The sequence below is a fragment of the Perognathus longimembris genome, chromosome 5 (assembly GCF_023159225.1).
Source record: "Perognathus longimembris pacificus isolate PPM17 chromosome 5, ASM2315922v1, whole genome shotgun sequence".
NCBI classification, from domain to species: Eukaryota; Metazoa; Chordata; class Mammalia; order Rodentia; family Heteromyidae; genus Perognathus; species Perognathus longimembris.
In genome coordinates this window covers 753,228-779,758 of record NC_063165.1, presented here as the reverse complement: position 1 = coordinate 779,758, position 26,531 = coordinate 753,228, and the positions used below count along the sequence as shown (strand labels likewise).

The 26,531-nt window shown below is 40.7% G+C and overlaps 1 protein-coding gene across 7 annotated transcripts in view; it reads left to right on the top strand.

Annotated features, from left to right (window-relative positions):
* The window catches only part of Pcbp3 (poly(rC) binding protein 3), a 194,012-nt gene that overhangs the window by 25,806 nt on the left and 141,675 nt on the right, over positions 1-26,531 (top strand). For all 7 annotated transcript variants that reach the window (XM_048346071.1, XM_048346077.1, XM_048346074.1 and 4 more), the window contains exon 2: positions 21,882-21,972. The gene's annotated coding sequence lies outside the window, so the exon portion shown is untranslated. The remainder of the gene's footprint in view (positions 1-21,881; positions 21,973-26,531) is intronic.

Sequence of the window (26,531 nt, the reverse complement as noted above, 5' to 3'; positions counted from 1 at the left end):
GTGTGTGTGTGCGCACGCACATGTGCACACTTGTCCTAGGCTTGAATTGTGGACCTGGGTGCTGTCCCTGAGCCTCCTTGTGCTCAAGGCTAGCACTCAACCACTTGAGTTACAGCACCACTTCCAGCTTTTTCTGAGTAGTTTACTGGAGGTAAGAGTCTCACAGACTTTTCTGCCCAGGCTGGCTTTGAACTGTGATCCTAGGATCTCAGCATCCTGAGTAGCTAGGATTACAGATGTGAGCCACTGGCACCCAGCTTTAATTTTTCTTATTAAGTAGTTCTATAAAGGGATTGCAGTTCCATAAGTCAAATTATGAGTACTTTTTGGTCAGCATCACCCCTTTCTTTACTCTCCCCCATTTTCCCCTTTCCATCCCAGCCCTCATTTAGCTTCTACAAATGAAAAAAAAACATGAGTCGTTTGTCTCAGCCTAATTTACTTCACTTAAACATAATTTTTTCTAGGTCCATTCATTTCCCTGCAGATGAAATTCTTTATAATTCATGAGTAAATTATTCATCTGTTATAGGGCATTTGAGCATTGTGCACAATTTGGCTATTGTGAATAGTGTAGCAACAAATATGGATGTTTTGCTTTTGAGGAATCCCCAAACCATTTTCCAGAGTGGTTGTACTAGTTTACATTCCTACCAACAGTGTAATAGAGTTCTTTTTTTCCCTCATCCCTGCTGGCAGTTACTATTGTTTATATTCTCAATGATGGCCAATCTTACTGTGGTGAGATAGAATCTGTATGTTGTTTTGATTTGCATTTCCTTTGTGGCCAGGGATGTTGAGTATTTCTTATTGGCCATTCTTACTTCTTCTGAGAAGTATCTATACAGACTCCTTTGCCCATTTTTTTTTTATTGGGTTATTGATTTGGGGGGATTTAGTTTCTTTTTTTTTTTGGCCAGTCCTGGGTCTTGGACTCCGAGCCTGAGCACTGTCCCTGGCTTCTTCCAGCTCAAGGCTAGCACTCCGCCACTTGAGCCACAGCGCCGCTTCTGGCCGTTTTCTGTATATGTGGTGCTGGGGAATCGAACCTAGGGCCTCATGTATCTGAGGCAGGCACTCTTGCCACTAGGCTATATCCCCAGCCCCGGAATTTAGTTTCTTGAGCTTCTTATATATTTCAGATATTAGGCCCTTGTCAGATGTATAGCTGGTAAAAATCTCCCAATCTGTAGGCTTTCTTTTTAGCTTTTAATAACTACATCCCTTACTGTGCAGAAACTTTTTAGGTGGTGCAGTTCTATTTGTCAGTTCTCTCTCCAATTTGATGAGCCCATTCTACTTAGAAGGTTCCTGCCTATGCCAATAAGTTCTAAGGTTTCTCCTCTTTCCTGTAGTAGTTTCAGTGTTTCAGTCTGACATTGATGTCTTTGATCCATTCTGATTTGTTATTAGTGCAACAAGACAGACAAGAATCCAGTTTAAGTCTTCTACTTATGGGTGTCCGGTTTTCCCAACACCATTTGTTGAAGAGGCTGTCTTTCCCACCCCCCCCATACATTTTTGGCTCCCTTGCCAAATATCAAATGACTGTAAGTATATGGGTTTGTTTCTGGATCTATTCCATTGGTGGTCAGGCCTATTTTTATGCTGGTACCAAGCTTTTTTGTGTGCATGTGCCAGTCCTTTCTTGGCAGTTAATTTGAGATAAGAACCTCATAGACTTTCCTGCTCTGGCTGACTTCAAACTGCAATCTTCAGATCTCAGCCTCCTGAGTAGCTAGGATTACAGGTGTGAGCTACTGGTACATTGCTTGTTTTCATTATTATAGCTCTTTGGTAAAGATTGAGGCCTGAAATTCTGATACTTTCAGCATTACTTATTTTTTTGGAGGGGGGGTTTCTTTTTTTTGCCGTATTTCTTTTGGCTATTTGGGGTCTTTTGTGGTTCCATAGGTTCCATAGGTCCCTGAAGAATGGCATTGTAATTTTGATGGATATTTCATTGACAGTATGGCCATTTCAAGATATTAATTCTGCTGGTCCATGAACACGGGACGTCTTTCTACTTCCAGATGCCTTCAGTTTTTCTTTTCAGACTTTTATAATTTTTACTATAGAGATCTTGCATTTTTTAGGTTAGGCTAATTCCTAGAAATTTTATTTTTTGAAGGAATTTCAAATAGAATTGTTTTCCTGATTTTCCCCTCTGCACGTTTTTGGTACACAGAAAAGCTACTGATTTTTGTAGGTTAATTTTGTATCCTGCTACTTTGCCAAAGTTATCAATCAACTCTAGAAGCTCAGGGGTGGAGTCTCTAGGTTCTTTTAGATGTAGGACTATGTCATTTTGCATTTGATAGTTTCACTTCTTTCTCTGTTTGCATTCATTTTATGTTTTCCTCTTACCTTGTTACTCTGGCTTTGAATTTTAGTATTAAATTGAAAAGGACTGGAGAGAGTGAACATCTTTGTTTTGTTCCTGATTTTAGAGGAAATGGGTTTTGTTTTTCATCATTTAATATGATGTTTGCTGTAGGTTTTTCACAGATAGCCTTATTATGTTGAGATATAGTTTCCTATTTTTAGTGCTTTATAGTGCTATTCTCTAGTGCTTTAGTCAAAAGGATATTGGATTTTGTCAAAGGCTTTTTCTATATCTATTGAGATGATCATGTGATTCTTTTTTTTTTTTTAACAGTTGTTTTTTTTTTTTTGGCCAGCCCTGGGCTTTGGACTCAGGGCTTGAGCACCATCCCTGGCTTCTTCCCGCTCAAGGCTAGCACTCTGCCACCTGAGCCACAGCGCCCCTTCTGACCGTTTTCCATATATGTGGTGCTGGGGAATCGAACCAAGAGCTTCATGTGTAGGAGGCAAGCACTCTTGCCACTAGGCCATATTCCCAGCCCCGATCATGTGATTCTTGTGATTGATTCTGTTAATGTGATGTATTACATTTATTGTTTTATGTATAATGAACCATCCTGATGCATCTCTGGAGTGATTTGCTCTTGAAGTCTGTTAGCAAGGATTTTATTAAGGAACTTTGCATCTATGTTCATCAAAGAGATTGGGCTATAGTTCTCTTTTTTTGGGGGGGGTGTCTCTCCCTGGTTTGGGGATGAATGTAATGCTGGCTTCATAGAATGACTTTGGCAGTGATCTTTCTATTCCTCCTTGGAAAATCTGAGTAGTATTGGTGTTAGTTTGTCTTTAAAGGTTTATAGGATTCAGCTGTGAATACACTGGTTTACTTATTCTTATCTAAATTGAATTCCTTGCATGCATTTTCCCACCTTATTGCCTGGAATCTACAGTATAATGTTGAATAGAATTGATAAGAATAGATCTTACCTGATTCATTCACTTACCACTAAGTGTAATGCTAATTGTAAGTTTTTCATTAATCTCTTTTTTATCTGTAGAAATTTCCCTTCTTGTTCTTGAATTTTAAGTGTTGTGTGTTTTTGGTTTTTTTGATTCTGAACTTGAAAAAAATTGTCATTTATCCAGGCAGGAAAGTCCATGAGACTCTTATGTCCAATCAACCATCAAAGAGCCAAAAGTAAAAGTGTGGCTCATGTGGTAGAGCACCAGCCTTAAGCCAAAAAACTAATGGACAGGGACCAGGCCTGAGTTCAAGCCACAGAACTGGCAGGAAAAAAAAATACATGTTTTAAGTCTTACAGACTTGGTACATACCAAAGCCTGTTTGTTTCCACTCTGCTACTGATTGTACTGTGTTATAGATTATAAAACCATAAAATATTAAACATGGACAAAAAATTGTCATTTAGAGGTGATATTCAGTGGGGAGCAGGGGTTACCCTTACATACATCAGGTGATAAGTATATTTCTTTCCTTTTGCCTAGTATCAGCTGTTCCCTCATTCTCTTTCAATCCCTCCCTTCCATCTCTGCTTGGTTCACTTTCATCAATGTCCAGTGCAGCTGATGGGCCTTCTGCTGTACATTTTTACCTGTTTTCCAGTGATTCTGTACCCTCCTCTCCCCTTCCCTCAGGTGTGCACATGTACACACTATATGAATTTAAGAATACATAGTCATCTAAAAATGATAAGACAAACTGAGAAAAAGCCCTTTGTTTCCTTATCTTTGGAGTTCTTTTCAGTATGTATATGATTTTATATGCATATGAAGAGGTACATATGTATTATAGTTTGGTGCTTTTCTCCTAAGACTATCCTCTTTTGGTCTCACTGTGTATTGGTATCTTGAATCCTGTATATTTTGACATATCTCATTGCATTTTAAGTCTAACATCCGTATATCAGGGAGACCATATACTGTTTTGTCTCTCTGATCTTGGCTTACCTTGCTTGACATGGTTTGTTCTAGTTCCATCCATTTCCCTGTAAATGGCATTATTTTATCCTTTTTAGAAAGGCTGTGTACAATTCCATTGTATATAGGTACCACATTTTTTTGTTCCATCTGTAGTGGGGCATTTGGGTTGTTTCCATTTCTTGGCTATTGTGAACAGTGCAGCAATGAACATGGAAGTGCAGATGTCCTTGTCATATCCTGGTTCCTGTTGCTCAGGGTAGATTCCAAGGAGTGGTATGGCTGGGTCATAGGTAATGTCTATGCTTAGTTTTTTGTTTTGTTTTTTTGCCCGTCCTGGGGCTTGAACTCAGGGTCTGAGTACTGTCCCTGGCTTCTTTTTGCTCAAGGCTAGCACTCTTGAGCCATAGTGCCACTTCTGGCTTTTTCTATATACGTGGTGCTGAGGAATCGAACCCAGGGCTTCAGGTATACGAGGTGAGCACTTTATCACTAGGCCATATTCCCAGCCCCTACGCTTAGTTTTTTGAGGAACCTCTAGACTGCTTTCCAGAGTGATTGTATTAGTTTACATTCCCACCAGCAGTGCAGTAGGGTTCCTCTTTCTCCACATTCCCAGCAGCATTTTCTGTTGTCTGAATTCAGAATATTGGCTAGTCTAATTGGGGTAAGATGGTATCTCAGGGTTGTTTTTATTTACATTTTCTTTACTGTCAGGAATGATGAACACTTCCTCATGTGTTTCTTTGCCTTTTTAAAAATTTCTTCTTCTGAGAAGTCTCTCTCTAGCTCCCTTGCCCATTTAGTGATTGGTTTATTAGATTTGGGAAGGATTAGTTTCTTGTAGATATTGCATATTAAGCCTTTGTCTGACATATTGCTAGTAAATATCTTTTCCCAATTGGCTGCCTTTCTAGTTTAGTTTGAATTTTAAGTTTATTCTCTATCAGAAATAGGTGGTGACATTCTGTTCCAAGTATTTTTCTATACTTGTGATTATCATAGGGTATGTTTTCTTTATTCTATCAGTAATTTTTTTTTCTTTTCTTTTTGGTGTTAGTCCTGAGTCTTGAACTCAGGGCCTGGGCATTGTCCCTAGTAGTTTTTCTTAAGACAAGTACTCTACTACTTGAGCCACAGCTCTACTACTGGATTTTTTGATGGCTAACTTTAGATAAGAGTCTCACAGACTTTCCTACCTGGTCTGGCTTCCTTTTTCATGTATATACATTGTATTTACCTATATTTCCTCTTTTTATTCATTCCTTATGCATTTTTGTTAAGTACTCTCAAAGGGAAAAAGATGTAGGACAAATTTCCAACTGGCTTCAGATTTCAGCCTCCTGAGCAGCTAGTACAGGGATGATCCACTGACACCTAGATCCTTTTTTCTTTATGAGACAGAGTCTTTCTATTTAGCTCAAAATGGCTAGTGACTCAGTATGTATCCTAGATGGTCCTTGAACTCAGTATCCTCTTGCCTCAGCCTCTTCAGGTATGCCCCAACACACTTTTGTCAGTATTTTGAATTTCATGTTTGAAAATTAAACCAGCCTTGCATTCCTAAAGTGAGTCCCATTTGGTCTTGATGTATTATTTATATCTCTATTTGTTTATTATATATTTACAAGAATGATTTGCTGTGTTACCCTTTTCAAGTAATCAAGATGCATTGTTTTCATAAACTGCTTTGTCAAATGGCAGCTTCTGTGTACAACTATTTAAAGATAATAAAACATTTATCTGAAAATAAAAGAATGATTTGCTGGAGTAACTTTTTTTTTTTTTTTTTTTTTGCTAGTCCTGAGGCTTGAACGCACGGCCTGGTCTCTGTCCCTGAGCCTTTCTGCACTCAAGACTGGAATTCTACCACTTGAGTCACAGCACCATTTCCAGCTTTTTCTGAGTAGTTTATAGGAGATAAGGGTTTCATGGACTTTCCTGCCTGGGCTGAGTTTTGCACATTATCCTCAGATCTCAGCCTCCTGAGTAGCTAGAATTATAGGCTTGAGCTACTGGCATCTGGATGGAGTAACTTTTTGAAGGATTTTCATATCGGTGATCATGGAAGTGATTGGAAATTTTATTTTCCTCTAATATCTTTGCTGAATTTTGGGACAGAATAAAGCTGAAACAATTAGATGAATTGGAATGTTCTTTTTTCTGTTTTCTTAAATACTTTGATTTGCATTATATTTTCTTACATTTTTGCTAGAGTTGTCTAGGGCATTTCCTTGTGTGGAGCTTTTTTTATGGGAAGATTTATAAAGTAATAATTCAGCTTTTAAAAAACTTTTCAGAGTTTTATGTCCTGGGGAAATTTTAATAATTTATACTTACCAGTGAACTATGTAGTTTAAAGATACAAAGTTCCCCTTTGGTTTATATAATTATCCTTTTCATTACTATTAAGTTCTGCAATGTTGTCTTTCACTAATAATATGACCTGTAGCTTTTCCCTTTCTTTTATTAGTCTAAAGGTTTATTAATTTTATTGACTTTTTCAAATATGTGGGTTTTTGCTTTTGTTGATTTTTCTCTACTTTTGATTGCACTTTCATTATGATTTTGTAGTCCTTATCATTTTCTTCTACTTGCCTTAATGCACTTAGTTGTTGTTTTTCTAGCTTGCTCTGGCAGACATGAAAGATGATTGACTTTAAATCTTTTTTTCAGATTTTAGTGTTTGGATCTATAAATTTCTACCTCCGCACTGTTGTACCTTCAGTCTATGTAATTTTTTTCTGAGATGGGGGCTTGACTCAAGCCCTTGTGTTCTTGCTTGGCTTCCTTACTCCTGACTGGCACCCTAGGAGTCATGCCTCGGTCTGGGATTTTGCTAGTTAGAGATGGAGTTTTGCAGACTTTTCTCCCTGGGATGTTTTCAGCCCTTGTCCTCCAGATCTCAGTCTCCTGGGTAGGTAGAATTACAGGTGTGAACCACCAGCACCTGACTTCTACAGTCTTTTATTTTGAATTGGGGAGTTCTTGTATAACTTGTATACAATGTCAGCATCAGGAGTTTCATGTTGGCATGCTTCTGTTGATGAGATCACAAATATTATTCCACGTTTGCTGTCATCCTAACCTGCACTGATGTGTTTACATGTATGTGTTTCTGTGCATTTCTTTTCTGTGTGTGGACTTGTATCATCACCACCACAGTCAAGATACACAATTGCTTAGTACCACAACAAACTTCCTTTTGTTATGCTTGTATTCATATCTACTTTCCCTTTCACTCCCACTCGTGACTCTTAGAAATCACTCATTTGTTCTTCTCTGTAGTTCATATGTAAATTGAATCATGTGCTGTGCAGCCTTTGAGGTTACTTTCTTTCCTCTAAACATAATGCTTTTAAGGCTCTTGCAGGTTGTTTTATGCATTGATAGTTTATTACTTTTTGTTGCTGAGTAGTATTCTATTACACAAATGTCCCAGATTTTGCTTAGCAATTCAGTTCTTAAAAGGTATTTGGATTATTTCCAGTATTGCCACTAAGAATAAAATTGCATGAAAATATATGCACATTTATACATCCATCTTCTGTGAACATACATTTTCATTTTTCGTAATAAATGTCCAGAAGTGAAATTTCTGGTTAGGTGCTAGTTGCCAGTTTGTATTTTTTTCCTTTTAGAGATTTTTTATTAGCATACATTAATTTTATAGGGGGACTTTCTTTGTGACATTTCCATACTTGTGAACAGTGTATTCCATCTACCTCATTCCATCTATCACTTTCTTTTATTTCTCTTCTTCCTTCTTAAGCAATTTTAACTGATTCCATTATCTTATTTTTCTACATGCAAATAAGCTATTTTGACTATATTCTCCCCCATTGACCCTATCCACTTACGCTCCCTAATCCCTTTGATAGTCACCCCCTATTTTAGTCTGTTTTATTTTCCTACCATTTATTTTATTAACTGTAACAAGGTATTCACCATAGTATTTCACACATATATTTTAATCAGAATAATTCCCTCTATTATTTTTCTCTTTCCTTGTCCTGCTTATTCTTTAACAGCTTTCTCAGATTTCTTATTTCATCTTTTTATGTATTTTCATCTATTTGTGTATTAGATATATTGAGTATAATCAATATGATTGTCCCTGTCATTCTTTTTTCTTCTTCCCTATTCACTCATACAATCCCATAGTTATAATCATGTTCTGTCTATATTAATATGTATAAATCTAGATTCTACAAAGTAGTGAAAACATGTGGCTTCTTGAACTTGGCTTTTCTGTCTCAACATGATAATCTCCAGCTCCATCCACTTTCTTTCTTTCTTTTTTCTTTTTTTTTTTTGCCAGTCCTGGTGCTTGGACTCAGGGCCTGAGCACTATCCCTGGCTTCCTTTTTCTCAAGGCTAGCACTCTGCCACTTGAGCCACAGCGCCACTTCTGGCCGTTTCCCATATATGTGGTGCTGAGGAATCGAACCCAGGGCTTCAAGTATATAAGGCAAGCGCTCTTGCCACTAGGCCATATTCCCAGCCCCCCCATCCACTTTCTTGAAGATGGCCTTAAATTCTTTTCTTCTTTAGGATTCAGTAGTATAACATGATAGCTATGTACCACATTTTCTTTATCCATTTATTGATCGTTGGGTACCTCTACTGATTTCACTATTGGTTATTATGAACAGCCCTACAATAAACATTGGTGTAGGTATCTTTCTTGTATATTAATTTAGTTTTCTTCAGCTATATAGCTAAGAGTATATGGTGGGGTCATATGGTAGATCTAATTTTAGTTTTTTGAGAAACTTCTATTAGTGGTTGAGCTAGTTTATATTACCAACGGTATATGAAGGTTCCCCCCATATCCTAATGTATATCTTTTCTACATACATAGCATACATAATGGATATATAATGCTGCCATTTGTACAGCATATATTTTTAGTTTCATTATAAAAAATTCAATGGCTGTAGCTGTTTTATTTCTGAGAACTTTGTTCCATTTGTCATTAGTTCTGTTTTTATGCCAGTACCATGTTGTTTTGTTACTGTGGCTCTGTGATATGACTTGATGTCTGAAATTTTGAAACCTCCCTCTCCAGCATTTGTTGCTGTTTTTATTTTGATGGGGTGAGGTGAAGTCTTAGTGTATTTTTTATCTTAATTTCCTTTATGGCTAAACATGTTGAACATTTCTTTTTTTTTTGGCCAGTCCTGGGCCTTGGACTCAGGGCCTGAGCACTGTCCCTGGCTTCTTCCCGCTCAAGGCTAGCACTCTGCCACTTGAGCCACAGCGCCGCTTCTGGCCGTTTTCTGTATATGTGGTGCTGGGGAATCGAACCTAGGGCCTCGTGTATCCGAGGCAGGCACTCTTGCCACTAGGCTATATCCCCAGCCCCTGAACATTTCTTTATGTAGCTACTAGCCATATATATTTCTTCTTAGAGTCATCTGATCAATTCATCTATTAATTGTGTTATTTGTTTTCTAATGTTTAATTTTTTTGTCCTTTGTATAGTCTGGATCTTTGTCCATTGAATGGCTGGTGAATATTTTTCTCCCATTTTATGGATTGTCCCTTGGTCCTCCTAATTGTTCTTTTTATTTAAGTATACTTTTATTGTTATTACTAAGGTATTGTACAGAGGGATTACAGTTACGTAAATTGGGTAAAGAGTACATTTCTTTTTGGACAATGTCACCTCTTCCCTTGCTCCCATTTTTTAAATGTCTTTTCGAATTCAAAATTTAATGGGTTGCAATTCAAAATTTTATTGATAATTTTACTGAGAACTTTTGTATCTGTGTTCATAAAAGAGATTAGTCTATAATTTTCAGTGTGTGTGTGTGTGTGTGTGTGTGTGTGTGTGTGTGTGTGTGTCTGTCCATCTCTGTGTGGTTTGGGGATGCATGTAACACTAGATTAATAGAATGAGTTTGGTAGCATTTTTTTCTTTCTATGTAGTGAGAAGAGTTAAGGAACATTGATGTTAGTTCTTCTTTAAAAGTCTTATGTATATCTCACACCTATAATCCTAGCTACTTAGGAGACCGGGATCTGAGGAATCTACCAGCCTGGGCAGAAGAGTCCCCCAGACTTCATCCCCAAAATAACTAAGGCCAGTCTGAGGCATGATTCAAGTGGTAGGGAACCAAACAAGCAAGCAAGCTAAGCAAGCATGGTGCTCTGAGTTCAAGTCCCAGAACTGGAAAGAAAAAAAAAAAAGGCATTTGGCATAGTCCATTGTGCCTGATCACACCCAAGCCTTCTGTCCAGCTGCCTCTAATGACACCTTTGCTAGGTATTTTGAGCCACAGCTGTGGTCTTTTTTTTTTTTTTTTTGTAAGACTGGAGCAGCTGCCACATTGGTACTTCTGCTGTGTGCCTTCTCAGGGAGGTCCAAGCCTCCGTTTCTGCCAGATATCTTGAGCATCTCTGCCTTTGGCACATGAGCTACCAAGGTAGTCTCCCAAATTTCTAGTCTTATCTGTGGGGCCCTGTCTGATACTCTTCTTTTCCTCAACCATCCCTTGTCATCAATTTATGCCCAGATTGTGTGGTAAGGTACCCGGTTACTCCTTGATCTGGGATTGCCCCTTTTTCCAGGCCCCCAGAGTAACAAAGCACTGATAGGAGGAGCCACAAATTACATTTATTCACCAAGGCGGCCTTCCATACCAGCTCTGTCACTTGAGTTAGTGTGTGAAATGCTTACCACATGAGGCCTTGACCATTTGCATTTTGTTCTATTATCTTACCTAAAACTTTGTCAGGATTGACAGATGTATCTTTGAATGTTAATCTACTGTTCAAGTCTCAGAACTGATCCTATATTACCTGTCATCAGAATTTGAATGCATGCCATGGCTTCCTTCTCCTTGAAACACATTTTGTACGTGGCTTCTAGGATGTGTCCATAGCCAGGTTTTCTCTTTGCTCTCTATTTCTTACTATCTTACATTTAAAAAAGATTCTTCTTATCTTAGTCTTTGGAAAGCCTAGAAGAGAACCTTGGTACTCTTAATCATTCCCCAATGATCTCATCTGGTTTCATGTCTTTAGATACTACCTATGCCCTGATACATTTCAAAGATGTCCTTCCACATGGCCCCCAGCCTCTCAACTCCAGGCTCATATTAATCTGCCTTCCAATACCTGCGTTTGGTTGTATGGTAGGCATCTATCACTTTACATTTGAAACACATAATTCAACTTAATTCTTTCTTTCAATTTTTTCTTCTATAGCTAGCTCCTTCCTCAACTTTCTCTGGACCAGTTTGTGCAATTTCATTCTTCTGCTTATCAATCCAGACCCCTAGAAATAATTCTTAGCTCTTTCCCTCATGCTTCACATCTAATTAGTAGCACTTCACATCTAATTAGCTTGCATTTTCCTCACAGTATGCTCAGGATGTGTTATTTCTCCCTCCCTGCTATTACCTCAGCCCAAAGCCGCCATATCCATAACCTGGATAGTTACACGAGCCTCTTAACAGATCAGTCATTGTCTGTTAGAAGCCATTGACCCCCACGGGAGTCAAGATGACCTATAGGTTGACTTCTGCTTCTGGAAAGATGGAATAGATATATTTTTTTCATAATTCTCTCACTAATTACAGATGAAGAACCATAAATATGTAATCAGTGAGAAATATATATGTAAATTATAATTAATATGCATTCTAAAAGATTGCAATAAAAAGATTGACTAGCTGTGGACATCAGGACCCAAGAAATGACATGATAATTCTTCAGAGTTTTCCCCTTTATGTATTTCAGTATTGGCCACGAGACACTGGCAACTCAATATCAGTGGATGCAGGAAAAAAATTACCCACAAAAACATATTCTCTATATATCTCTATTTAGAAAACAAGGAAAGAATCTTCTAGCCCAGTAGGACAGAAAACTTTTACATAATAACATTTTTGTGTTTTGGTTGTGGGGCTTTTTTTGCTTGAGGCTAGTACTCTATTACTTTGAGCCACTCCTGGTTTTCTGGTGATTAATTAGAGATAAGAGTTTCTACCTAGGCTGACTTCAAACTGTGATCCTCAGATCTCAGCCTCTCGAGTAGCTAGGATTACATGCGTGAGCCACCATTTCTGGCTACATAATAACTTTTATTTTATACAAACCATACAGACATTTATCTGTTATGTCTTCTAGTATTTTTGTCAACCCCTCCATATTTTCCCTTTTTCTCTGGACTTTTGATATGATTCTTAATGCTGTTTTACCCCCAAGCCTGTAGATTTCTGAGCCATTGCTCATTTGTTTTCACTCCATTGTTCAGATCATTTTATTGTTTTTCATTTCATCTATTCTTTTCTCTGACCTCTCCATTCATCCATTATGAGTGATTATATAATATAGTACAGCTTCTGGGAAAAAGGGGTTGCTAGGTACTTGCAAAACTAGCAGGGACCCTATGGCTCAGTAGTATCAAGTCCTGGAAAACAGGTTGAAAGGTGCTTATGAAACTAGCAGTGACCATGCAACCCAGTCAACTCCTGGGCATTTATTCCAGAGAAATTAAAACTATATTTACATGAAATCTATTTATAAAGTTCACAGTGAGTTCATTGAAATGACCAGAAATGGAACACACCTAGATGATGTTCTTCAAGCTAAATAAGACTGTAGTACACCTCATGACATGAGTACATACAGCAAAGAAAAAGAGTGAAATTAAAATAAAGCATCTTAGGCTTACTCCACAGAAGTAAGCTGAATGAACAAAGTTAATTCCAAAAGGTTACATGTTGTACAATCCCATGTTTACAACATTGTGGAAACAGGAAATTATAGACAGGGATAACAGATTAGAGATTTCCTGGTGTTAAGGAATGGAGTTGGGAAAGATACAATTAGGACTATAAAGAGGTACATGAGGAATCCTGGTGGTGGGGACATTATCTGTTTTATGTGTGCTACCCTTAATATTTTGGCTGTGATATTGTATGATAATTTTGTAAAGTTTCACATTGAGGGGAGCCAAGTGAAGGGTATTTGGACTATCTGTGCTATTTTACAGTTGCATGTGAATCTACAGTTATCTTAATATCAAAACATTTAATTACAAAATGAAGGTCACATGGCACCACTCTTTCCAAGATGCTGTGTATCCTTCCTACCTAAAGTCAGGGATGTGTAGATGAGGAGGGTTGGTGACTTGAGAGTTCAGCTGGTTGTTCCAGTGGATGTGGGCAGAAGAAGGAGCCTTCTTTTTCTTTTTTTTTTTTTTTTCTTATTTATTGTCAAAGTGATGTTACAGAGAGGTTACAGTTTCATATGTTAGGCCTTGGGTACATTTCTTGTACTGTTTGTTACCTCTTCCCTCATTCCCCCCTCCCCCTTTCCCTCTCCCCCCATTATTTGTTCAGTTGGTACCAACTGGTTTTGCAAGAAGGAGCCTTCTTTATGGCCTTCCATTGACCTGGAGCAGGCCCAATGGAGCACTTCTTCATGGTAGCCACAGGATAGGTGGGGGGATTGGGTCTGGGTGTGGTTTGAGGCAGAGCTTACAAGGCCTGCTCATAAATGTGGATTGTGGTATAAAAAGGAGAGCTATCAAGAGTGGCTTTGGGCTGATAGCCGGGAAAGGGAGCCTCACAATTCTCATAAGCAAGGAAGCCTAGGGCCAAAGTCCTCTAAGTTCAAGGCTTTCATAGGGAGCCTCACTTTGGAGGTAGAAATGACTGCTTCATGTGAGTTGGGGGTTGAGAGAGAGGACTAGGATATGAGGTGGAAATTTGAGACTGGTTTACATTTTGATGAATGTATGGAGGTACACAGATAATGACCTCTGAGATGGAGAATGAATAAGCTTCCACCAGGAGAGACAGAGGGTAGCCATCAAGCTGGAGACATCAGGGCCACTGCTTGTAGCTGAGTGGGTGGTGAAAGGTCCACCCTGGAGAGGGCTCCATGCAGATTCCCCCAACCTGTTTAAGTCTGCGCCCAGTACCTTATTTAGCTAGGTAACTGGCACAGGTGGAGGCAGTTACCTCCTGCTTCTCTGAGGTCACATCCAATCCACCTGGCCAGATCTCCCACCTTTCCCGATGTAATCTGGTTCAAGTCCATGCTCTCTTTCCTTTTCTACCTTGCTCTCTTTCTTTTTCTCTTCTTCCTTCCCCTCTGTCTCCCCACACCTCCATTTTGTGTGTGTAGGCCAGCAATTTGCTCTCCCCCCATAAACTCCTTTCTGCCTGAACCATGTAGTTCCTTTCCAGTGAACCTTACAGATGGTAGTGATGATTGTGTCAGATTTTGGAGGTGACTTTAAGGAACATTGAAGCCCGGGTGGTGTGGAATTGTGGGTAGCCAGGTGAAGGACACATTTGGTTCAGGGAAAGCAGAGTCTGACTGCAACAAGGAATGACAGACCCAATAGTTAAATAGTTCATTGTTCCTGCAGAAAAGAGTAAAGAGACAGATGGAGTTCATGGAGAGAGTGGGACCAAGTAGAAATTTTGAAAGGGCAAGACAGGCTAGCTTATGTTTGCCATGGGTGGAGAGCTCGCAATAGACAAGAGGCTACTGGCCCCTCCCACCCGTGCCTGTCTGTTGTCACAGGCGCCATGAGGGGCTCCAAGGGAGTACTGTGTACCACTGGGAGGTAATGGGATATTGGAAGGAGGCAGACATGGAGACATAAAACACTGTGTAAGTGAAGGGCAATCGTATTTGAAGTAATTTGAAGATTGGCAGGAAATTCATAAAGGGAATATGGAGCTCCATTTACAACAGCAGAGAAGCGCCTTGTCCATGGCTTCCTGACCTCAGGGACAGCCACCGTTGCTGCTGGCAGAGTTCCAAAATATGAAATGTAAAATGGAATTGAATAATCTCTCCTAAATCAATTTTGTGAGCCAAATGACCTACAGAGCAATGTGATATAGTGCAGGTGTATGGCACAGAGTGCTACTGTCTGCTGAATACATTATGACAATTGATTTTGAAGATAACCGGCTTCCTTTGGTTTCTGGAGCCTGGTCTCTAGTTAACCTCTACCCAGCTGTCTTAAGGAAAGAGTGCCTCTCTCTCTCTGGCTTGAGGTGACGCTGGCGCAGCAGCAAAGCCCTTCGATGAGTGGGCGGCAGTATGCTGGGCCCAGCATGGGCGTGGTGTGGTGGCCACACCACCTAGGCTGCTTCCTCACAGGATGCTCCTTCCCGTGAGTGTTTCCCATGTATATGCCCAGGCTTTGGAGTGAGTTATGAACGTGGCTGCTGGATCCAGAAAAGGGGTGCTGTTTTTGTGCCTATTCTGGGAACATCTTCTGCTAGGGGCTCCTTCTTCATGAGTAGGGGCCTTCTTGCAGGGTTATTTCAGGATTCCACCAAGGAAGGGGCACTGGCCCAGCTCCTCACCAGCTGAGAGGCTGTTTTCTGAGCTTCACTTGTCTGGTCATTCTCTGTGCAGATGGAAACAAGTGCTTCTAGTTTTTCCTTAGGGACTGAAAAGTTGGTGGTTGGTGGCTGAGGTTTTTCTCGTGATTCTTAGGATGAAGAACTTGCTTCTACCTGGCTTTACTTTTTGAGACATTTCACGGCATCTTTTGTCTCTGAGTTGGCAGGAAGAGTGTCCACTAGTGTGGACCCCTGCTGGAGACATCCAGGGACCTGTGGCTGCCAGGAGCCAGGGATCTGAAGTTGTTTTCATATGTTTCATATGTGGTTTTACATTCTTTATTTTTCCTCCTCTCTATTTTTTTTTTGGTTGGTTGTGGGGCTTGAACTCAGAGCCTGGGCTCTGTCCCTAAGCTCTTTTACTTAAGGCTAGCACTCTACCACTTTGAGACACAGCTCCACTTCTGGTTTTTGAGTGGCTAATTGGAGATAAGAGTCTCATGGAGACTTTTCTGCCTAGGTTGGTTTTGAACTGCGATCCGCAGATCTCAGCCTCCTGAGTAGCTAGGATTGCAGGCATGAGCCACTGGCACCTGGCTTTCTTCCTCCATTTTTAAAATTTATAAGCTGCACCGGAGTGGTCTGGGGGCCATGTTTTACTGACCCCTGTCTTAAGCCCAGGAGGTAGAGCTAAGATATCCACCTTAGCTCAGTGCTCACCATTCCCTCTGAAGGTGAGAACAGCATGTGCAGCAATGGGATGGGTCACTCTGACGCATGTGCATTGACCCCATTGTGAAATTCAGTCCTAGAAAAGGATTCCACCTGCTTTACAGACTCCCAACATTCAAACATCACGTTTCTTTTTTCTTTATTTTCTATTTATTGTCAAAGTGATGTACAGAGAGGTTACAGTGTCTTATGTTAGGCCTTGGGTACATTTCTTGTACTGTTTGTTACCTCCTCCCTCATTCTCCCCTCCACCCTCCCTCTTTCCCTCTCCCCCCATGAGTTGTTCAGTTGGTTTATACCAAATGGTTTTGCAAGTATTGCTTTTGGAGTCGTTTGTTTTTTTATCCTTTGTCTCTCGATTTTGATATTCCCTTTCACTTCCCTAGTTCTAATACCAGTATATACAGTTTCCGATGTACTCAGATAAGATACAGCGATAGTGCGGGCATAACCACAGGAAGGGAATACAAAAGGATCATCAACAATAGATGCTACAGTTTCACATGGCATGTTGAAAGTAATTACAACAGTTATATAATAGTCGTTTCCATATTTCTAACATGATGTTGGGTTTAGAAAATCCCCTTCCTTGCTTCAAGATCACCAGATGCAATGCATCAAGACTTTTCTCATCCTAGACTTCACAGGAGAGCTACCAGGGGGCAGGGGGCTTCTGCCCATGACCCTTAACTTGCACAGGCTGAATCTCTATAGAGCTTGTTTCAGCGCTGTTGGCTGGTTCCAGTATGCCACAGAGATCGCTCCTGCTCAGGACTAGTGTCTTGTTGGCACTATCTCCTTAGTACTCCCCATCTCTTCCCCTCTTTGCCTGCCTTCCTTCCCTTTCCTATCCCCATCTTGTAAGTGCTATAGAATGAAGGAGGTTTGGGTTTAATCAGCAAGTGCTGGTCTAGTGAGCACAAACTCTGAGTTGGTATGGGAAGGCCGCTAGAAGCTCAGGTTAAACTTCAGCTAGGTGGAGATGTCCGTGTGTCCCTCTGTGAGGAAAGGTGCCACTTTCCCCATGAATGCCTATTCTCTCCTTCAGTTTGATGTGCTGCGGTTCCAGAAGGATATTCCTCCTTGCTGATTGCTTATGAAAACCAAGTCAATATTTCTCTCTTGAACTTTCATCAGTTCAAGAACCTGTCTAGAAAGCCTAGAACACAGAAAACAAAGGGGCATGATCTCCTTGATATATGACTGTTAAGGTGGGGGGAGGGGGAGACAGTAGAGACCAGGTCTGTGAAACCAAAAACTTCTTGTCAAATGGTATTTCCCACAGGTTTGAGTCAGCGACCCTACATTATATAACTAAAACCAAACAACTACTCAACATATAAAGGTCAAAAATAGACCTCTCAGTGGATCACAATAGCTCAAAAGCTATGTATAGTTCGTATAAGACAAGGATAAGCAAACTCTATTGTTGACGTTACACTTAAAGTCCTAGGTGAATTTTCTTTGGCGTAGGCCACATGGCTACTGTATATGTTCTTGGTACACTGTGTCATGTATATATGTCTACCTGATCTAGGGAAGGGAAAGAAAAACAGGGTGTAAGATATCACAAGAAATGTACACACTGCCCTATTATGTAACTGAACCCCTTTTGTACAATACCTTGTCAATTTTTTTAAATTAATAAATAAATTTTAAAAAAAGAACCTGTCTAGAGAGAAGCTGGTAAGAGATCACAGGAAGACTATGGCTGTGAGGCTATGGCAGGCCCTCTGACCCTTCTCTACAGCCTTTGTGGGGGCCCTGAAGGCCCGCCCCAGTCACTGTCCATGCTGAGGCTATGGCAGGCCCTCTGACCCTTCTCTTCCACCTTTGTGGGGGCCCTGAAGGCCCGCCCCAGTCACTGTCCATGCTGAGGCTATGGCAGGCCCTCTGACCCTTCACTTCCACCTTTGTGGGGGCCCTCAAGGCCCGCCCCAGTCACTGTCCATACTGCACAGTGTGCATGTTCTATGGTAATGCATGCATGGAAAGATTAAACATCCTGCCTGAGATCCTTCTGAATAGAACCCTTGCAATTACCTGGGGTTTTAGATACAGATCTCAACTCAGTATGTGCGAGGGGTTAGTGGCTGCACTTTCAGTGAGCTCCTCTGTGCACCCAGAGGTTCTGGGCCAGTGTATGTGTATGTCACCCCTCCCCCACACATGGAGAGGTGTGACCAGATTGACTCAGGGTGACTGCCAAGAACAGGTTGTGTTATTAGGAGCACACATCCAAATGGAGATGGTCCTGGAGCTAGCGTTTCCTTACATATGTCCTGCCCATTGCCAAGCTCCCACGAGTGGGGAAGGTGTGGCTGTCACTGGTGTGTGCGGGTGAAGAAGTGCTGTGTGTGGAGCCATCTGCTAGGCCCCGAGCTGAGACCTGTGTCATCCGGAGACAGCTCCTGCAGCCCTGAGCACCTGGTGCCTCACAGGCGAGATGAACAGCAGTGAGGTTTAGAATGGCTGAAGTGTTCTCTTGGAATTATCTAACTGGGATCAAATTTCATTTTGGTCTTTTCTGTGGCAAACCCCTCATTCTACTCATCAGTGAATAAAACAGTAGGATCAGGGACAATTAGTCCCACTCAGAGAGGCTCTGCTTAGCTTGCCCTCCGTACTCCCTCCTGGGGCTATATATGCACACCAAAGAGGACTGATGTTTGGAAAGAGATTTAGGCTTGTCCTGTGGGAAAGGAGTGCATTTAGTGTCATAGTGTGGTTCTGTGTGTGTGTGTGTGTGTGTGTGTGTGTGTGTGTGTGTGTGTAGATTGCCGTGGGTCACCTTACCAAAAGCACAGATGGTACCTTGGCTGCTCTGAAGACATTCCAGAGTCTGGGTCACCTTATGGGATGGCACCTGGCAGAAGGAGCAGCAGAGGGAGTCTGCAGTGGATCAGATGACTTATAAAAGTCCTGGGACAAATTTGGGATCCTGTGTTGGTCCAAAACCAGGGAGGGTACCACCACTGCTTTTGCTGCCTGAGGTTTGAGCACCAGAGAACACTTGGAAGCTGATAATTTGTTTAGGAAATAAAGTGAAGGGCTCACTTGTAAAATAAAGCTCTCTACGATAAACCTAATGAGGTTTAAAACAAAAGTCAGCATCTTATTTAAATAGGATAAGAAAAACCTCCAGCTTTAGCATGTGGAGGGAGAATTTGATATAGAAGGGTTAATCCAGTAGAGTCTCGGGAACACTTCAGGGAAGTGCTGTCCAATACTAATGCATATCGATGACATGACTCATAAGCCTCCAGGAGGCTTTTAGGCCCTGGCTCTGTTTCAGGGCCCAAACTCAAGATACCTCCCAGTCTTCCTACTGTAGGAATAATCCTTTGTTCCCCACAGAGCCTTTGCACTAGTCACAAAAACATTCATTGTCAGAGAGCTCTGAGCTCTGCTCTGCAGGTGGCTGAATGGGGTTCTTGCTGCTGCCCTGTGCACATATCCCTGGCCACATGTGGGTAGACAGAGGGATCCAGAGGAGAAGTTAGTCTGAACCCCAGCCTGGAAGGCAAATTTCCCTTGCTTGCTAGCTGTTGGAACATTTGGGCAGACCATGTATAACCTTTCTGGGCTTTAGTTTCCAACCCTGTAAAAAGGAAGCAGTTGTCCCCATTCTGAGTTGGTGTGAGGAGCAGAGTGTATGGGAAGCATTCATGCCAACAGGTCTTAGCAAGAGGGCCTGCTGTTAGGCCATGATCTGTTAGGGTTTTCTGGTGTTCAGAATGGACTTCCTTCTAGAATATTCAGTGTTCTAAGCTGGCTGTTCAAGTTGAGAAAGTTGATTCTTTTTTTTTCTTTTTTCTTTTTTGCTCCTGTAATGAACAAGCCCATTCCATTCTTGTATCAAAAGATAACAGGGTCGGGGCTGGGTATATGGCCTAGTGGCAAGAGCGCTTGCCTCATGTACTTGAAGCCCTGGGTTCGATTCTCCAGCACCACATATACAGAAAATGGCCAGAAGGGGCGCTGTGACTCAAGTGGCAGAGTGCTAGCCTTGAGCAAAAAGAAGCCAGGGACAGTGCTCAGGCCCTGAGTTCAAGGCCCAGGACTGCAAAAAAAAAAAAAAAAAAAAAGATAACAGGGTCTTAAATACAACCTGATACCTCAAATGACACAGTATATTTCCTGCCAACTGGGTCCATCCAAATTATTCTAAATATGCCTTTGCCTCAACATCTGTGACATTTTTTTCAGAATTTGACAGCACTATGAGAAAGTTGCTGTTCTTACTAGGAATAGAGTAATGGTGATCCAAGTATTTTTCTTTTCTTTAATGCTGTTTTTTTTTTTTTTTAAACAAGTGTTTTGTTTAGGACAGTTTTAGGTTTACAGAACTATTATGAAGCTAGTACAGAGAATCCTTGGAAACTCACATCCATTTCAACATCTCACTTTAGTAAGATGCCTTTGTCCTGGTTCATGGCTCGTATTGAGACAGGGTTATTAACAGAAGTCTGGGCTTTAGGTATCCTGTTTGCTCCTGCCGTCCTTTTCTATTCCATAATCTCCCCCAGGAGACCATGTTAAAGTAATTGACACAAGCTCTTCTTGGCGGTGACAGCATTTCCCACTTGTCTTCTTTTTGATGGCCTTGACAGTTTTGAGGAGGACTGGCTGGGTATTTCGTGGAATGCCCCTTCAGGGGGAGCTGCTGGAGTGTGATGTGTTCTTGTGCTGTGTTTATGGTGTTTGGAAGGAAGACCACGGAGGTGAGTCTTCTTTTCACTTCATGTGAAGGAAGCACCTGGTCGGCCCGGCTGAGCACTGTGGTGTGGCCCTGGACCGTGCACTAGGAGGAGGAGGGCTGCCTCCGTGGCTCCCACACAAGGTGACTCTTTCCATGCTGTACTATGTGGAAGGAAGTCATTGTGTACAGGACATACTGAAAGAGTAGATAGCTGTGCGTTACCTCCTGGAGGAGAGCGGGTCTCTGAAAATACCTTGGAATTATCTTTGGAGGTTTGTCTTTCTCTACCATTTATGTATCTATCCCTATGGACTTTTAGGTAGTTATTTTACACTTTGGTTAATAGTTTTGCATTTTGTTATTTATTATTTGCTGTACCGGCTAGCTTTGAACCATGAACCTTAGATCTCATCTTGCTGAGTAGTTAGGATTACAGGAATGAGCCACAGGTTCCTTGCTGGAAACTTGTATGGATTATGAATTCAATCTCTTGTTTTCAGTTAAATGAGATTTTTCTATTTTTTTCTTGAGTCATTTTCTATAGATTATTCATGTTTATAGGACTTTGCTCATTTTATCTACCATTATCTAATTTGCTGATATAAAATTGTCTGTTGTTTCCTTGTAATCCTTTTTTATATCTGTAATTTTGGTAATAATCTCTTATTAATTATTGTAGTAATTCGGGTCTTCTTTTTTTTGTCAGTTTAGGGAATGGTTTGTCAGTTTGGATTTGGTTTTCTGTTCTCCCATTTATTTTTGCTGTGCTTATTTTGGGCTTAGTTTCCTCTAGTTTTTCCAGTTCTGAAGGTGGAGTATTCATTGACTCAGCGGGGGTCCTTCTTTTTCAAATGCAGGTGTTGGCACCGCGGAGGACCCAGCCCTGCCTTCCTGCAACTAACGGCTGGCTCCTTCTCCTGAGGCCTTGAGGAAGGGGATGGGACGAGGGTAAGTTAAAATTCCACCAAACACACAGTCCTTACCAAGATCTAGTTCTCCTTGAATAAATGACGCTTGGGGTCCCACAGTCTTACTTCCACTTAATTAATACATTTGTTAATTTTTATGACGAGAAGAGCTGTCAGCTGCTATTACTCTGCCACTCCCAGTGATGTCAGCTACTTAGGATGTTATATACTTAAATTGTTTTCAAAAACTGAATGTGACTGTCACAGAATATCTCATGAAAATTAGCATATCTACATGTCACAAGGACATAAGTTGTTTAAGAGTAGCTAGCAATCTTTTTAGTGCAAGGCTGTGGTACTAGTGTCAAAAATTCTAGAATGCTGAGAAATTAAGACATGTGACACTAGTGCAGAGAACAAATTGGTGTCAGAGCCACTATTGAATCTGGAGCCCAGCTTCTGAAAGGGTGATTGGCAAGTGAAGGAAGGCCATCTTGTATTAGGTGCACCTAGGCTGACCATGGGTACCAGATGCGTTCCTGCAGTGTTTCAGCTGTGTCTAGTCCATTGCTTGTACACTTTTGCCCTGAGTAAGGTTGGTTGTGTCTCAAAACTATGGTGTGTGATTGAGCCTATGGAGAGGAGTGAAAGTCTGCAGGTGACAGCTCCTAGATGTTTGCAGTGGAGAGGAGTGGAGGTCAGAGGGCCTATTACTAGAGGACTGTCAGGGTGTACATGGGTAGTAGAAAATACAAACAAACTTTTTTTAGGTGATTCCTACAGTCATAAGTCCAAATCTAGTAGCAAAAAGATGGATAGATTTTTTAAAGACAGAGTCACCACTTTCCAAGTGCAAAGTTGTTAAGACAAAGTGGTACCATGTAACACCTAAGTGATAGCACCTCCACATTAACATTAAAACCATGCATAGTGGCACGTACATATAATCTCACCTGTTTAAGAGGTGGAGGTCGGAGAATTGACATCCAAGGGCAACATAGACAAAGTCAGCTTAGTAACACTATCATACTAAAAGGAAAACAACTGAGGGTCAAGAGGTGAGTGTTTGCCTAGAAAGCTTGAGGACCTGAGTTCAGTCTCCAATACTTCAAAAACAAGAACAAAACTGTTTGGTGTGAATGAACTGAACAACTCATGGCGGGGAAAGGAAAAGGGGGAGGGGGGGAAGGGGAATGAGGGAGGAGGTAACAAACAGTACAAGAAATGTATCCAATGCCTAACCTATGAAACTGTAACCTCTCTGTACCTCAGTTTGACAATAAAAATTTAATTAAAAAAAAAAACAAGAACAAGTGGTAGGAAAAGAGAAAAGGTCTTCAACGCCCACAATACTTAAAAATATTTTTATTGTTACTATAAAGTTGATATATCAAGGGGTTACAGTTACATAAGTCAGGTAATGAGCACATTTCTTTTTGTACAATGTCATCCCCTCCCTTGTTCTCTGTTTTTCCCTCCCATCCCCACCTACAAGTTTTGTAGTTCATTTTTAGCATAGTGTCCAGTGTATACTGGACATTTGTTCATCCTTTGTCCCTCCCACAATACTTTGTTATGCCAAAGAACATTCAGTGCTAGTTGTACTTTATTTTGGACTTAGTATGTTATATAATATATGAATCTGAAAAATCCTCAACAACTTCAGTGGTGTTAGTAAATTATTACATTAGAAGTAAAAGCTGGCAGAAATGTTGTGATCACAAAATATATGACTAAATTTAGGTGTTTTTTTATGGCCGTCTTGGGGAACTCTGGGCATGGGCACTGTCCCTCAGCATTTATACTCAAGGCTAGCACTGTACCACTTGAGCCACAGATCCAGCCTCTTAGTCATTAATTGGGGATAAAAATCTCATGGACTTTCCTATTGGGGCTGGCTTTGAACTTCTATATTCAGATCTCAGCCTATTGAGGAGCTAGGATTACCGGTAGGAGCAACTGACACCCTCCTACATCAAGTCCTTTGAGACATCTGCACCCTAGTTTTATTCCCCATCAGGTTGTGACTTTCCTGGTAGGTTCTGCAGTTGCTTGCAACCAATGTCTTTTATTTTTTAATTTTTTTTCCAAATTTTTATTATCAAACTGATGTACAGAGAGGTTACAGTTTCATACGTTAGGCTTTGGATACATTTCTTGTACTGTTTGTTACCTTGTCCCTCATACCCCCCTCCCTCCACCCCTTTCCCTTTCCCCCCCTGAGGTGTTCATGTCTTTTATTTTTGGTATGTAGATAACCAGTTGTACCTCAGGCCAGTAGGGAGCAGTCTGTACAAGTTGAGCCAGGTGGTTTGTGAGATGGGCCACTTGGTTGCATGTTCTGAGATGATTTGGATTTTGAGTTTTGCTTTAGACTTGAACTAGATACTCTTTTAAGTGCCAAGGTGGTTATACTCCCTCACAACTTGATTTGAGTCCCCTTCTGCACAACTTGGCTCAAGCTCCCTTGAGGTGCTGCCTTGAGGAGTCAAAGACTACCTCCAGATATTTAAAGATTTTTTTGTTGTTGTTAAATCACCATTTCCTCATCCCTTGTATGGAGAGTAACTAGAGTCTTAACTTCTTTGCTCAAGAGCAAGTATCTGTCTTTGGTATCTTGGAGCCTGTGAGACAACTGAAGACAAACCAGTATAGTGCTGAGTGCACAGTAATTTCAACCCCACCCCAATTTAATTTTATTATCATTAGGTTCATTTAAAATTTATTTTCGTATGAAAACATCAGAATTTATGGAATTTTTGGCTAAAACTGATGACTCTCTTCCTTCTGTACTCCTCATGTGTTTTGATTTCACCCAGTCATTCCTCAGTCTGGCATTTTACAACAGGAACATACATGCCAAGGGGTGGATGAGGGAAGCCAGGCTTCCCCATTCATAGGTATAGCCATTGTTTGGACATTGTTCATTGGCCATTGTCATTGGCATGTATGTATCTCAGAGGGTGGCTATAAGTAAACAGATTTCTGGAGGGCTCTTCATTCATATGTGTGAGAAGCTCCAAAAGTATTTATTGACATTGCTGGAAAATCCCACTCTTACGAATTTATCTCCAGAAGATAATCAGATAAGCACTAAATTTGTGTACAGTAGATGCTCATATGGCATTAAAAAAAAACAATTGGAAGCAACCCAAATGCCCAATAATAGATTTAGCAAATCAGTTATTGTCCATGTAAAAACAGACAATACAACATAAGATGTAGGTTTACCTATGTGTGCATGCTCATGTATGCATAGTACATATGTATGTATGTGTGCATGATATATATATATACATGTGTACCTTAAGAGGTATAGCCAAAACCTTCCAGTGTCTTTCTCTGATTCTGGGACCACTGCTGATCTGTTTTCTCTATTTTCTAAATTTTCCTCAATGAATATATCACTTTCTTATATTTGTAAGATATGGAACATGTGTTTTTATTACTAGAAAAGATTTATGTGATAACCTGATCTTTGAGTTTCAGGAAAATTTTTCTAAGCATAAAGCTATACAAATAATCTAAAATTACAGATGTTTGATTTTTATAGACAAATTTATTTGAATCTCAAACATTAAAAGGTTAAAACAACAACAGCAACAACAGCGGGCACCAGTGGCTAATGTCTGTAATCCTAGCTACTCAGGAGGCTGAGAACTGAGGGTCACAGTTCAAAGCCAGCCCGAGCAGAAAAGTCCCCATGAGACTCTTACCTCCAATAAACTACTCAAAAGAGCCGGAAGTGGTGCTGTGGCTCAAGTGGTAGAGTGCTAGCCTTGAGCACAGAGAGGCTCAAGGGCCATACCATGCCCAGGCCCTGAGTTCAACCACCACCACTAACAACAACAAAAGGTAAAAAACAAGCTAGATGAATGTTTTCTACAAATGTTACAGATATCAGCATATTAAATTATTAGCAAGAACATGTAATTGATGTTTGTTTTTTTTTTTTTACAAAAACAGATAGGTAGATATCATAGTGAGAAAATAAGAGAAAGTGTACATAGCTGCTATTAGCACTTCTGTGTGGGGATGGAGATGCTGTTAGATATAGTACTTTCTTTTTTTGTACGTTACAAGCTTTCTGCACAGAGAGCAGGCATGAATTCTACAACAGTAGGGCCTACAATTGTCATGGAAACACACTTTCTGGCATCTTTGCCCGGCATGCCTCCCTGAGAGGCCTGATGGCCTGGAAAGTTATGGGGCAGGACTATGCAGAACTATTCCTCAGTCCTTGATTGATCACCATCGCTGGAGGTGCTCTCTGGAATGTTCAGAAGATGTATTTTAAATAACTTCAATAAGCTGGTGAGAGGCAACACATACTCTGTATCTGATTCTGATAATGAGAATAACTTACTCAGAAAAGTAGGAAAAGGAAGGGAATGAAGCTTAAAATTTTTAACAAATGTATATACTGATGTAGAAACAAAAAAATTTTAAGTTGATCATAAATTCTATCAGTAAAATTTAAGATTAAACTTGGCTATGTGCCGGGCTAGATTCACCTCCCCTGGTGCAGGGATGCTAAGCTTACTCCCTTATCAGTGCTCCCCTTTTCACCCTCTCCCCTGGGCGCCCGACCCGCGGGTG